Below are 15,010 nucleotides of genomic sequence, written 5' to 3'. Positions count from 1 at the left end.
ACATATGTGTGGTCTAATGGGAGAAGCAGGTATAAAGCAAAAGTAGTTGAGACATAATTTTCCAATTGTAGATGTTATACAAACAGATTATAGTTGTAATGAAAATTGATGGTTAGTGCATGACATCAAGGAAGATATCTCCAAGCAAGTGGTACTTGAATAATGAAAAACAATTCATATAGCAAAGGGCACATAAGTATATGTTTTTTAAACCAATGTATTAGTGGAATTAAAACAAAGATTATGAATTCTTTTCAGTTATGACATGAAAAACAAGTAATACATTAATTAAATTTTAAAGATAATGAGGAAAGATTACCACATAAAGTTGAAGAATGGAGTTTGTGTCCTAAACGTATACAAAATAATATTACTAGCCAAATTAAGAACATTAAAAAGATATTGGGTTTCATCATGTAATGAATAAATGAAAGATAAATACTGATTATTTATTCTCATGTTGACATGGCATTTTTGTTTTAATACAAAGCAATGTAAACATCATTGATTATATGGTTTTCAGAACTGGAGATTTGGAATATCCTGTACCCTTAAATATTATAAACATATAATATTTTATAATTAATTATTATAGTTTATAAAAACTATAAATATATACTTGGCACTTAAAACTAATGTAGAAAATATTTCTCTTCTTGAAAGGGTAAATATTTTTAAATATTCATATGGAATGATCAAAAGAAGGAGTATAATAATTAGTGGATAAATGTGCATGTATCTTGAGAGTTTTAAACATTTGGAAATAAAAATACTCAAATACTATTTCTTGGGTTTTGTTGTAAATAAGTATTAGTTTCTCTAGTATAAACAGAAATGAAATTTTATGGTCGAAGGGTAATTGCATTTCTAGGATTATGCTAAAAGTTCTTCAAAGTGAATCAACCAACAAACATTTCAATCAATTGTGGTCATGGATTTAAGAGGTCAATGGGGGAAAATCAAGGCATTCTGGGTAATAGAAAAACAGAGAAAGCACTATATGTTAATCCTACAGGCTAATAAATACAACCAAATGCAGTTCTCCTGATTTACCACAATTCAAAAATGTAATGAACTGAGAGAAATGTTGGGAGCAGTGAGACCCCAGATCCTGAATGTAAATCTATTTCTCCCGGGCGGTGGTGGCGCACGCCTTTAATCCCAGCACTTGGGAGGCAGAGACAGGCGGATCTCTGGGAGTTCGAGGCCAGCCTGGTCTACAAGAGCTAGTTCCAGGACAGGCTCCAAAGCCACAGAGAAACCCTGTCTCGAAAAACCAAAAAAAAAAAAAAAAAAAAAAAAAAAAAAAATTAGTCAAGCATACACTGCCTGGTAAAATATAGGTAAAATCAGACATCAAGCATGGGCTTTCCCAACACAGAAATCTTTGGAGCTTGAATTCTTATCAAAATAAGGAATTGTAATTTATTAGTTGAGTTTTGAACCTTAATTACTGGAATAACATACAAAATTTAAATTTAATGGGGAGATTCTTATAATATTTGAGAGTGTTGAGAAGTTATGCAACCATTCTAAATTTTCATCTAAGAAACTGAAGTTTTAACCTCTCTAAGGTTGAAGTAACTTTGTTGAAAAAATAGAAATTTTATTCTAGTACACAAACCTGTAGTCTTTAAAAATCTAGTATGAATATAAAAGAGAAATTAGAAACTTACATAGCTAAGGTAACTTTAAATAAGATAAATTATAATTTGTAACTTGCTTGATACAAAGATGTGTAAAACTATTTGAAATAGTAGTTTAATCAAAAGTTCTATTAATTTCTAGTATCTGTAAGTTGGCAATAAATAGATCTTAGAAAATCCCTAAACAAAACATAAAAAGATTCAATACTTATCTCAATTTAATAAAGTTAACAATAACCATAAAATGCTAACAAATTCTTGTATTATTTTTGTCTTTTAAATACACTATCAAAAAATAAAAATGAACTCACAGAAGACATAGTAACTTTAGTAGCTCAAATCTGTGCAGCAGAAAAAAACACTGATGTTATACTAACAGAATAAAAAATACTCCAATGTACATACATCTACTTCATTTTTGAATAAAAAGATATGACATAAGCACATATAAATAGCTTATCTTATCAGGTAATGTAAATTAATTATGCATTAGGAAACTTACAAAATCAGTGTACTCTCCACTGAACCACTACAATACAATAGAGGTGACGGGAGGGGAAGAATTTTTTCTTTTTAAATATTGTGTCCTATGAAAGGTTTAACACTTTCCTATGGAAGAATATTGGCAGCAAGCAGAAATAGTATTTCATGGATTAATTTAAAAAAAATAGGACAAAATTTGGTTGGGTATAGAATTGAGAGTAAATAAGGAGAAAATGGTGAAGAAACGAAATATGAAAAATACGTGAAATTCTTGAAGTCTCACTTATCAGTGCTCATCAATCATTAAGAAAATTGTTGATACAATGACATTAAATAAATGTTTTTGGTATACATATGATGAAGTGTAATTCATATTACTTAGTTTATGTACATATGTATGTGCAGGGGGTGTTTGGATATATTCACACATTTTTTAGTACAGTACTATAATAAATAATTACATTTATGCTTAACTATTGATTTTGCTTCACTTTGGCTTTTTGTTTTCTGTTACTATATAAATTAACAAGTTGAAACCAAGTTAAAATGTTTCTAAAATTAAATATTCATAAATTCCCAAGAATGACAAAAGAAACTGGCTGAAAATACAAGGACAATCTAAAATAAAATCCCTCCTTAGGGTTTCATGAGTGAGAAAAATTTCAAAGTGCCATTTGGATAATCTTTGACAGTTATATTTGAAAGTAGTATCTAGAATACACACACCTGGATATCTTTTCTTGTTTCAGTTGTTCAAAGCATGGGCACAAAGGTCTGTACCATCTGCTGTTAGCCATCTGCTGCATGGTGGAACCTGGCATATTAGTCTTATCCTTGTTTAACAAAACACTATTTTAAAAGCTGTAAAACTAGCAAATGGAGAGGAAAGAGTTTACAACTGGTTTTGAACCAAAAAAAAAAATGGAATGACCTACATAAAAAAATGAAACATTTCCAAAGTTATAGTTTGAATTTTAATTAATTATCAAAGGGAATTTCAAATGATGAGTAAAATTCTACTTTGTGTTGTAAGAGAAATAGATTGACAGCTGAAGATTTACTTGTGAATCACATATTTCTACCTTTGGAAATAGAGATTGCTAATTTTTTTTTTTTTTTAATTTGGGCTTTTTGTTTTGAGACAGGGTTTCGCTGTGTCTCTGTTCTAGCTGTAATGGAACTACTTCTTGTAGATTAAGTGGGTCTCGAACTCACAGAGATCTGCCTGTCCCTGCCTCCTGAGTGTTGGAACTAAAGATGTGCCCTACCACTACCCAATTGAGATTGCTAATTTTAATAAGTCAATGTGGACACAGTAAAAATAATTTATCCCATTTGATCAATATTCTGTTTTCAATTTACCATTAAATGCATTTCATTTACATGCTACATCTATTATAAAATATTGTAAAATAAAGAGACATTAAAAAGTAAGACATTTTGAAAACTACAATATAAACTTAAATATGCTAAAAAGATATCTTCAACTTAAAGTTTCAGTCATATAGCACAGAAACTTTGTTTTTAGAAGATTCATATGACTTTTAGAAATATGTTAAAAAATTAATGACTGTGAAATATTTTTTAAAATATTTTATAATGGAATATATTTATGAATATTGGAGTATATAAAAATTTTAAAGCTAACTTACTAAGTCAAATTTTAGAATTTGCTTTTTATAATATGTATTGTGAAGTTACACAAGGTAATGGCATTAATTAAAGGTACAAAAGTATTTTGGTCTGGGGAGATGACTTAATATTTAAAATATTTAATAGCACTTGGCTATCATTAGAAAATTCATTCGAAGGCTCATGAACACTTGTAATTCCAGTTCAATATGATCCAATGCTCTCTTCTTTCTTTCATATAAATTTGCATATGTACAGCACACATGCACACCCACACACATATATACACAGAGAGACAAAATAAAAATAAAATAAAATTGGCCTCAGAAGAGTTAAAGTATGAAATTTATCTTTTTCAACACACCATTTTGAGGCATAGTCTTCCTTACTATACAGTTTAAGATTGCTAAAGGTTTAGTAAAATGTTCAAATTTATAGCTGCCTTAGTTATGAAATCTAGGACTGTTATAAAATACTATGATCAAAAAAATTTATAAAAGAAATTGTCAAACTTGGCCCATGGTTTTAGAAGCTGGGCATTCATGGTGGTAGATCCCCAGAAATGGCATGAATCTGTTGAAATTCAAAGTTCAATAAGAGTGGCACACTGTTTTCCAACAAATTTACATTACCTAATCCTTCCCAAACAGTTCCACCAACCTGGGACTAATTAGAGGAGTATATGGCAGTCATTCTCATTCAATCTACCATACTCCAATTACTAGCTGCCATTGACTGGTGGCCATAACATGCATTTATAGTTCATCTTCAAAAGTCTCTATAATATTTCAGTGTCCACAATGTTGAAAAGTTCAAACTTCAACATCTTCACTGATACTCCATAAAATCTCTAAATTGCAATTCTTGTAAAAAGCATAACACAAGTTACATACTTAAAACAGAAAATGGTACCTAAGATGTATTATTATTTTCAATGGGAGGAATATGGATATAAGAAAAAAATACTGGACTAAATCAGATAAAATTCTATTTCTGAAGGAGTAAGATAAAATAATGGGAAGTTTATGAGCTGAAAAATAATAAATTGATTGTCTTGTTAATTGTTTTAAGAAATGTGTATTTTAACTATTGATACTAATTTGTGTTAAATAACTTACATAATAGTCAATGAAATTATTAGAATATTCATTGTATTAAATTAGTTTTCCTTCACTTTCTAAATTTTTAAGAGTTAAATTTCAGGTGAAATAAAAAAATTAGTTATGGTTGAAATTAAAGTCTTTTGAAAAAATATTAGCAATGTGAATACATGAATTCAAAAGACAAAATTATAACATGCTTAATGAAACAGTAGATATTTTCAACATGAATCATCTTCAAATGAATATTAAATAGTTTTTTAACAAGCTACATGAACAGACTATGCTTAACTGTGGCCCACTGTGTGTTCATGGATTTGGAGCTGTGCTTTGAAGTTATATGGACTCACCAACAGGTAGAGATCTATATATACCAATAACTCCCTTCTCTGCCGAAATTTTATCCTTTGATAGTGATTGGTAAGTTATTAACTTACCAATTATTTTGTTTATTTTTGTTATTTTGGTGTCTTTAATAATGTATTTTTAAATATTATTTTTTTGTTCCTGACATTAGATGCAACAATGTTGTTGAGTCACAAGCAGGTTGACAATTCATAAAATTACTGTCCATCATCACTACTGAAATAAAAAGAAAAGGCAAAAAATACCTCTTTGCACTAGAAGTTTATAATTTTCTGATATTTTAATTTCCAAAAAATTGTTTTTTTTAATATTAGCTGTTTGTACTTTTCCATATTATAGACTGTTTATGTTTGTTTTACAATTGTATTTTTGAATGAATTAAAATGCATTGTTATGAAAAGTATATATTTTGAAGGACTTGACAAAGCAAGGTTCAGATATAGTAGGCATCCTTTGACATAAAAATATCCCAAATTATTATGTATTTCATACAAATTATTCTGTCATAAGTCATTACTCATTCAGAAACAGTTGAATCACAACTTGTAATTATTACAGGAGAAAAACTCTGAATTTATGTTTTAAAGAAATCTTTCTTTAAGTTAAAAAACACCAAATAACATTGGGTCACCTACCCACTATATAAAGTCCTATATACAGATATTTTCAGTATAATATGTCAAAAATGTAGTGAAATTTTTCCTAAATCGATTCCTGACTCTAATTTTCATATGCTCTGATGTTGAATAATGTATCGATTATGTAATTTGAATGTATGTGTCCATCTAAAATTATTTATTCACAATGCATAACTAGATAAATACAATCTACTACCAAGGAAACAAAAACTTAGCAATCTGTTACAAATTTAAAGCTTTCACCTCCCAAAAAACTCAAATACATTTGGCTGAAAGGTCCCAACATAAATCCAGATACAATGAACCTGATAGAGAAAAGTCAGAAAAAATTTTTGAACACACTGGCATAGGAGACAACTTCCTTAAAAGAATACCAACAGCACAGGTACTATGATCTACAATTAATAAATAGGAGACTCTGAAACTGAAAACTTTCTGCAAGGCAAAGAACATCATCAATAGAATAAGACAACAGTCTACAAAAGGGGAAAAGTTCTTCACTAACTCCACATCTGACAGAGGGCTGATCTGCAAAATATATAATGAATTCAAGAAACTAGACATCAACAAACCAAATAACTTAATTTAAAAATGGGTACAAATCTAAACAGAATTCTCAACAGAAGAATCTCAAATGGCAGCGAAAGACATAAGGAGTTGTGCAGCATCTTTAGCCATTAGGGAATCAAAGGTATTTAAGTCAAAATACCCTAATATTTTATCTTACTTCTGTTAGAATGTTTAGAAGCAAAAACCCAAGTGACAGCTCATGATGGATAGGATATGGAGCAAGGGGAACACTCTTCCATTTCTGGCGATAGTGTAAATTTGTACAGTCATTTGGAAGTCAATGTGACAGTTTCTTAAAACCTTGGATTGAATCTATCATACAACCCAGCTATCCCACTCTTGGGCATACACTGAAAAGATGCTCATTCATACTGAAATGATGCCTCTTCAACTATGTTCATAGTACATTTATTTGTAACATTCAGAACCTGGAAACAACATAGATAACATTTAACTGAAGAAAGATAAAGAAAATATGCTAAATTTACAGTCAGCTGTTAAAAACAAAGACACCAGGAAAATTGGAAGTCACATGTATGGAACTAGAAAAAAATCATTCTGAGTGAGATAACCCAGAGAGAAAGACATAGAGGTGAGAGTACTGAAAGAGACTTTTGAAAGAGGGTTGCATTCACCGTCAGGTAAAAGCCAGCACAAGAAAATCTTACAGGAATCTAAAAGGATAATTAGTCTTTCTGAAACTTGATGTGCCAAGTTTTATTAATATTCATGGGAGACCTGTCCTTTCTTAAACAGAACTGGAGGAGGGGTGGATTGGGTAGGGGGTAGTCACAGAAGGGACATTTGAGGAAGCGACAGTAAGGAGAGGAGAGAGAGTAAACAGTGACCAGTATATAAAATAAATATATTTGTTTTAAAAATTGACACTTTCAAAATTTTGAAAAAATTTATTAATTTCCTTTTCTTAAGTAAATATTTTACATCTATAAAGTCAATTAATAAATGTTTTTTTTAAATCAATGTTTTATTTTTATGCTTTAATATTGGGGAATGATTTTCTTGACATTTAAGATCGATGCCCACCTGACTCTAGGGCAGGACCAGTTGGGAGAATGATTCTTGTGAGAGACCAATTCTCCCTCCCCTATTTTTTTTTTTTTTGGAAAACATAATTTCTTTGTCTGGTCATGAGAATCCCATTTATATCATGCCTCTTCCAGGGCAATACGTCTATCAATATTAACATTTTTGAGGGCTTACTTAGGTGATGGAGGAAGGTCATTGTTTAATTAATAAAAAAATTGCTTGGCCTCATAGGTTAGAACATAGGTGGGTGGAGTAAACAGAACAGAATGCTGGGAGGAAGAGGAAGTGAGCTCAGTTGTAGGGCAGCTCCTCTAATAGCCAGATGCGATGCAGCCAGCCACCAGGTCAGACATGCTGAATCTTTCCCAGTAAGGGCACTTCGTGGTGCTACGCAGATTATTAGAAATGGGCTAAATTAATACGTGAGAATTAGCCTAGAAGAGGCTAGATATAATGGGCCAGGCCGTGTTTAAAAGAATAGTTTGTGTGATGTTATTTTAGGGCATGAGCTAGCCAGGTGGCCGGGAGCTGGGTGGCAAGAATGCAGCCCGCAGCTCCATACAACATTTAGGCTTACATATTGCTTGGATACAAATTTTGTAACTTACTTGTCATTCTAGCAGACATGATCTCACCACGGATTTTCTGATTCTCAAGTACTTGCAATCTTTCTTCCCTTATTATGTTCTCTGCCTCAGGGGTAAGAGTTGTGCTGTAGATATGTTAATTGAGTCTTGAAACCTCATCGTCTTTCCAGTCCTTACCAGAATCTCATAGCCATTACACTTTTTGAGGACCCAGGTAGGCAAACTGGATTGCATGTACATTCCTCCATTCTGATCTCCTTAAATTCCTTCTAGAATTCTGCTTCTCCCACCTCAGTCTATCCTCTCATGTGTTCTTTGTTAACTTAAACTAGCCATTAACCCTTGACCTATATCCTAAATGTGTTTTTGTAAAACATTTTATGTCAGGTAAAGGAAGATTGACATTTAATTAAATTAGATTTAACTTTGTATCCAACATATCTGGAATCCCTGGGTTGCTCTTTTGTTCACATTTTAAAAGGATCACATATCCTAAACTAAAGTTATTGCAATTTTGATTGGAGATATGTAACAATTATGAAATACAAATGATCACAAATAGGAAGAGAAATTATTAATATTGACATCTCTAGTATGCTAGAAATATATATATTTTTTGAGACAGGGTTTCTCTGCAGCTTTGGAGCCTTTCCTGGAACTCACTTGGTAGACCAGGCTGGGATTAAAGACATGTCCCATCACTGCCCAGTTGCTACAAATATTTTTAAGTAGAACAATAAACACATGACTATTCAAGGTAAATAACACCATGCCATGAAAATGAAATGCATTGTCAGCAAGAAAAAATGGAACAGCGAAATGTAAAATTAAGAAACTGTTGTGCAAGATACATTATAACAATTAACATAACTAGATCAAAAAGAGATAAACTTGATTTCAGACAGTTAAAACAATCACTTCATGAGATAAAATGAAATAAGGTAATTGTTCAGGATGGTTTTATCTATCCTAGGTTCTCTGTTGTCCCATATGAAGCTGAGAATTGTACTTTCAAGGTTTTGAAATAATTGTTTTGGAATTGTTATGGGGATTACATTAAATCTGTAGATTGTTTTCTGTGAGATGTCCATTTTTACTGTGTAAATCTCACTGATCAATAAACATGGGAGGGGATCTTTCCTTCTTCTAAAATATTTTTTAATTTCTTTCTTCAAAGATGAAGTTTTTATAATGCAATTTTTATTTGTTACCCAGGATATTTTATATTATTTGAGGTTATTGTTTCCTCATTTGTATTTGTATATAGGAGGACTACTGGTATTTGAGAGTTAATTGTGTATCCAGCTAATTTGTTAAAAGTATTTTATCAGAGTCGGGTGGTGGTGGCGCATGCCTTTAATCCCAGCACTCGGGAGGCAGAGGCAGGCTAATCTCTGGGAGTTCGAGGTCAGCCTGGTCTACAAGAGCTAGTACCGGGACAGGCACCAAAAAAGCTAGAGAGAAACCCTGTCTCGAAAAAACCAAAAAAAAAAAAAAAAAAAAAAAAAAGTGTTATATCAGTAACAAGGATTCCTCAGTCAAGTTTTTAGGTTGCTGTATGCACACTAACATATTATCTGCAATAAAGATACTTTTAATTCTTTCCTTTCAATTTGTATTCTCTTGATCTTCCTTAGATGTCTTATTGTGCTAGCTAAGACTTTATATACTATATTGAATAGATATATAGAGAGTGGACTCTCTTGTCTTGTTCCTGATTTTAGTGGAATTGCTTTGAGTTTCTTGTCTTTTAATAGATATGGGTGGTACAGGAGGTGGGGAAGAACAGAGAGAAGTAGAAGCAGAAGGCAAGATATAATCAGGATAGGATGTATGTGAAAAGGATCTGTTGTCAATCAAAGGGAAAAAAGTAATGGAAGTGTAATACTAATATATTGATATTAATACTAAAACAAGTGAGGAGAAAGCAAAAAGTAACCTACACAAACCAAATATTAATATTACTGATCATTAGTGATGAGATATTTAAAAATTAGAAATAGACAATTATTAACATATGATTAATTTCTGTGGACATCCACAACTATCGCTTTTGTTAAGCCATCTTTTTTTCCTAAAATGAGAAATATTATCTGACTTATTTAGGGCAAAATGTGATTGCATGTATTATAAATTTATTGTATTTGTTATACCTATATAAAACAAAAAGACAAAAATGAAGCTGACAAAATACCCTAATGGGTTATCATCTGCCACTAAACCTAACAATTTCAGCTTAATTTCCCAAACCCACAACTTGAAAGGAGAAAATAACATATATAACTGTGTCCCCTGACCTTGCTATCCAATCAGTACTGTGTGTCCTGCTCCCCAAAACACAAATAATGAGTGTAAAAGAAGTTAAAACCATATGATACCAATATTAACAGGATGTCTATAACAACATTGGAAAATACAGCGTTTATAGTGCTGGTTTATTTACTTCAGAAAATGAACCCTGATAGCTTGAAACTGACAGTATAATTGTCATATATTTTAATATCATGCTATTCTTGGTGGAAATCTTGGAATGTTTACAATTTTTTTTGTTCCAATAAATAAGTGATTATTATCTCTATAGTTCCTGGAAGAATTTACACTAAAAAGTGATTTTCTGGGAATAGTGTCAAAATGTTGATTAATTACTTCTAACCAATACAATGATATCATTACTTGGAACATCAATCTTTCAAATAGGATAACTTCAGGAGAATAAATTACTTAAATTACTAAAGTTCAACATTTGTGCATTTACTAAATCTTTTGAAATGTTAAAAACAGAAAAGCAAGATTATGTACTAAGCTTCTTTATAGAATGCCAGATAGAAATAGATATTTTTTCTTTTCCAGTTTTGCAATATTATTATTTTTTAATAAATTTACACACTGTTGAGAACTTCAATATAATATGCCATACACATTTCAAAGATATGGTAACACTTCTTTAAATAAAAAATATATTTTAGATCAAATTATTTTTTTAAGAGGTTTTCAATGTGAAAAATTATTATTTTCTCCTAACATTTCTAAAACATTCATGTACCTCTGAATATCACAGAAAAGGGTATTAAAAATTTAAATTAAAATAAATTAATTTTTAATAAATTAAAAATACATTTATTAAAATTTATATATGGAGTTAAGATAAAAATGTATCATAAAATGACTATATATAAGCTGCATGTTTAATAAGTTTACAGAAGAATATGGCATTTTGCTGCATTCTGTGTTTTTAATGTTTCCTGTCTCTATGCTTCATTTGTACATATTTTTGATATTTTTTCAGATTTTATTTAATTACAGTCCTAATTTTTATTACAAAAATAAATTCTGACCTTAATCTAAAACATATGTCTTGCTGGTTGTTTTTTTATATAATTTTCTGTCAAGGGCAAAATTTGTTTGTTTTGAATATTTTTTAATAAAAAGTAAGAAAACTAATGTAACTTCATTTTATCACTGTAAAAATGATGAGGAATTAGGAAATTTATCATAAATTTTCTCTATCAAATTTACTATACAAACTATCTAAATATACAGAAAAAAGAAATATTTTTTATTCAAGCTACAGATAAACTGGAAATAGTCTCTATCAATCTTAAGTTTCCTTAATCATAACTACCCTGAACTCCTGTTTTAACCTTGTGTTTGATATAATTATTGTAACTTTAAAATATGTCTTCATCAACTTATGCTGGAGAGGTTGTGGGGAAGAGGGACCTCTCCTGCATTGCTGGTGGGAATACAAGCTGGTATATACAAAGGATGTTCAATCATGCCACAAAGACATGTGCTCAGCTATGTTCATATCATCATTGTTTTTTTTATAGCAAGAAACTGGAAACAACCTAAATACCTTCTACCAAAGAGTGAATAAGGAGAATGTGGTACATTTACACAGAAGAAAAAAAAATAACGACATCTTGCAGGCAAATGGATGAATCTGGAAAACATCATTTGAGAGAGGTAACCATGATACAGAAATACAGTTATCACATGTAATCACTCATAAGTGGTTTTTAAACATAAGGCAAAGCAAACCAGCCCACAAATCACAATCCCAGAGATTCTAGACCCTAAGAGAGGGCCCTAAGAGAGACATTCATAGATCTAATCTTCATGGGAAGTAGAAAAAGACAAGATCTCCTGAATAAATTAGAAGCATGGGGACCTTGGGAGAGGGTTGAAGGGGAGGAAAGAGGCAGGGAAGGGGAGAAGAGAAAAATGTAGGGCTCAATAAAATCAATAAAAAATACAATTTATAAAAAATACAGCATATCATCCAATAGAATGAATATAACCTATCCATAAATGGAGGAAATATATGAAGTGAAAAATCACTAATGTCACATGGCTTTGTTTAATTGCATGTCTAACAACTGAAGCATATCAGGCAAAAATATTTGTTCTTCAAATATACTTCATAGTCAGAATTTAATTTTGACCTGTGAGAAAATATGAGTCATAGTTTTACACGTTCATTTTTTACTACTTAACCATCATATAAAGTATTACATATCATTATATCATTTCAAAGAAAGTTCATTTCCTTTTCCTATTTCACCATTGATCTGATACCACTGCTATGGCTTCCCAAACCACAACAAATTAGTATTCCCTTTTATGTCTCATGTGTTCTTTTGCCTACCCCAGTGCTTTTATATCACCTAATGTCATCTTATTTTGTCCTCTTTCTAAAATTTAAGATTAAACAAACTCATTTAAATATATATGATGAAATATCAATGTATATACATTTTAAAAAATATTAGTACAGGCATATATATATATATATATATATATATATATATATATATATGAGGAAGAACATGTGCTTTTGTTTGTTCTGAGTTTGGACACTGTGATTAATATTATATTTGGCAGTTTCATGCATTTTCTTATATTTTCCTTATTACATTTGTCATTGCAGATAAATTCTATTCTATTGAATATATGTAGAACATTTTTATGATCCGTTCATTGTGGAGAAACTGACCAGAAAACTCAAATAACAAAGAACTTTAACCAAAATAATTGAACTGCCAGTGTACTGTAGCTTAAAAGCAATATTGATCAAGACATAAAAACACTCAGAACACATCATAATAAACCAAAGTCTAAATGTTACTTATGTGTCATTCTTTTGAAAGTATAAATGTAACATGTATATGTATTATTTTACTGTATTTAACCTTATTTTCATATTTATTCATATTTCTGTAAATTCATTCAATAAATTTCAAACCAAATCCTAATTGTGATATTCATTTTCCAAATGTGTTAATAAAAGAATGAAGCTCCCAAGCTTGATTTCAATAACATATAAGAAGTAACAGCAATGGTCAAATTGATCAGCACAGATATGAGCAGCTGTTTTGGAAGTAATGTGCAAAGAAAACCAAATGGGAAAGACAGTCTTTGCTAGCTATTCATACATCAGCACTGTTTGAAATACAGCTTTTCATTCAAGAAGGAGGCCTTTTGACATGAATGTGGAGAGTTTCTGCTACTATATGAAGTGTTACAGAGACATTATGTAACTTGGATCTTTTTATCCATAACTGAGAGAAGAGCTGAGAAATACCACTATTACTCTCTGTTCCGGGCGGTAGATGCAACATTACCAACTGCTTCATGTCCCTACAACCTTGATTATCTCTCCTTAAAGACTATGCCCTTGAACTGTAAGCAAAAATACAGATTTTCTCACTATATAAATAGATTTTAAAGTATTTTATCATAGCCAAAGAAAGGGAAATTAAGATACAGATTCTTTCCTGAAAATCTGACCCAAATAAATCATATATTTGATAAGAACAAAATTGATATTTTAAAGATTATATCAGACAAAAATTCGACCATGAGACCCAAAATATATAATTCATGTGGAAAATTTAATACAAGAGACTTGATTGAGTTTTCTCTCTGTTTTCCTTATAGTAAACTTTTAAGATATTAAAATTACCAAGTATAGACAGAAAATAAAAAAATCAAAACAAAAACAATAATCAGGACATGAATGTGTATCTACATTAATGAAGAAATCTCAGACTCAATTAAAGATGGAGTGCTGGACTTGCACTCTAAGGGTTTTTGAATCTCTGCCATCAGAAAACTATCATAAATGAAAAACAACATTAATCATTTGTTGACAAAGTTGTCTGTCCCATCCAGTCCTTCAGTCATTCAGTTCCAAAGAAATTACATAAAACTCTACATTAATTATAACTTTATTGGCCTATGTGTTCAGACTTTTTAATAACTCCTATAACTTATATTAGCCCATAATTTTTGTCTATGATAGCCACGTTGCTTCGTGCTTTTTTTTGCTGAGGCAGTCACATCTTGTTTGCTCTGTGTCTGGCTTTGTCTCTGTCTGACAACTGCAGACTGAAACTTTCCTCTTCCCATAATTCTCATTGCCATGTCTCTACTTCCTGCCTAGTGACCATCACCCCGCCTATACTTCCTGTGTGGCTACTGGAAAATCAGAATTTTATTAAAAATAATACAAATGACAGGGTACAGACCATTGTCCCATAACATTTCCCTTTTTTAAAAAACAAGAACTATGAATTGAATCTTCTTTGTTTAGTTTTCTACTGACCATTATTCATAATGTCCTGCAACCAACATTCTAAACAAAGACAAACATCCATAATCCATTTTTTGGGAATGTGGATGTAGTTTTCCAGGCTAATTTCTGCTGATTGGAGAGGCTGTTAATCTTATGGACACCTAAAGAAAATTTGGAATTATGATAAAGTTCTGACTGGAGTATCCTGTTAGGCTTGATCATCTCAGGCAGCAGACTTTGAACTGCTCTGGATGGAGAACTTAGACATCTGGGCCATTCCTCCTACGAGAGATTTCTAAGGGAGTCTTCCTTGGTCAAACCTGATTTTTCTTAATGCATTATGAATCCGTAGACCCTCATTTCC

The sequence above is a fragment of the Chionomys nivalis genome, chromosome 12 (genome assembly GCF_950005125.1).
Source record: "Chionomys nivalis chromosome 12, mChiNiv1.1, whole genome shotgun sequence".
NCBI classification, from domain to species: domain Eukaryota; kingdom Metazoa; phylum Chordata; class Mammalia; order Rodentia; family Cricetidae; genus Chionomys; species Chionomys nivalis.
This window is presented reverse-complemented; position numbering follows the sequence as displayed.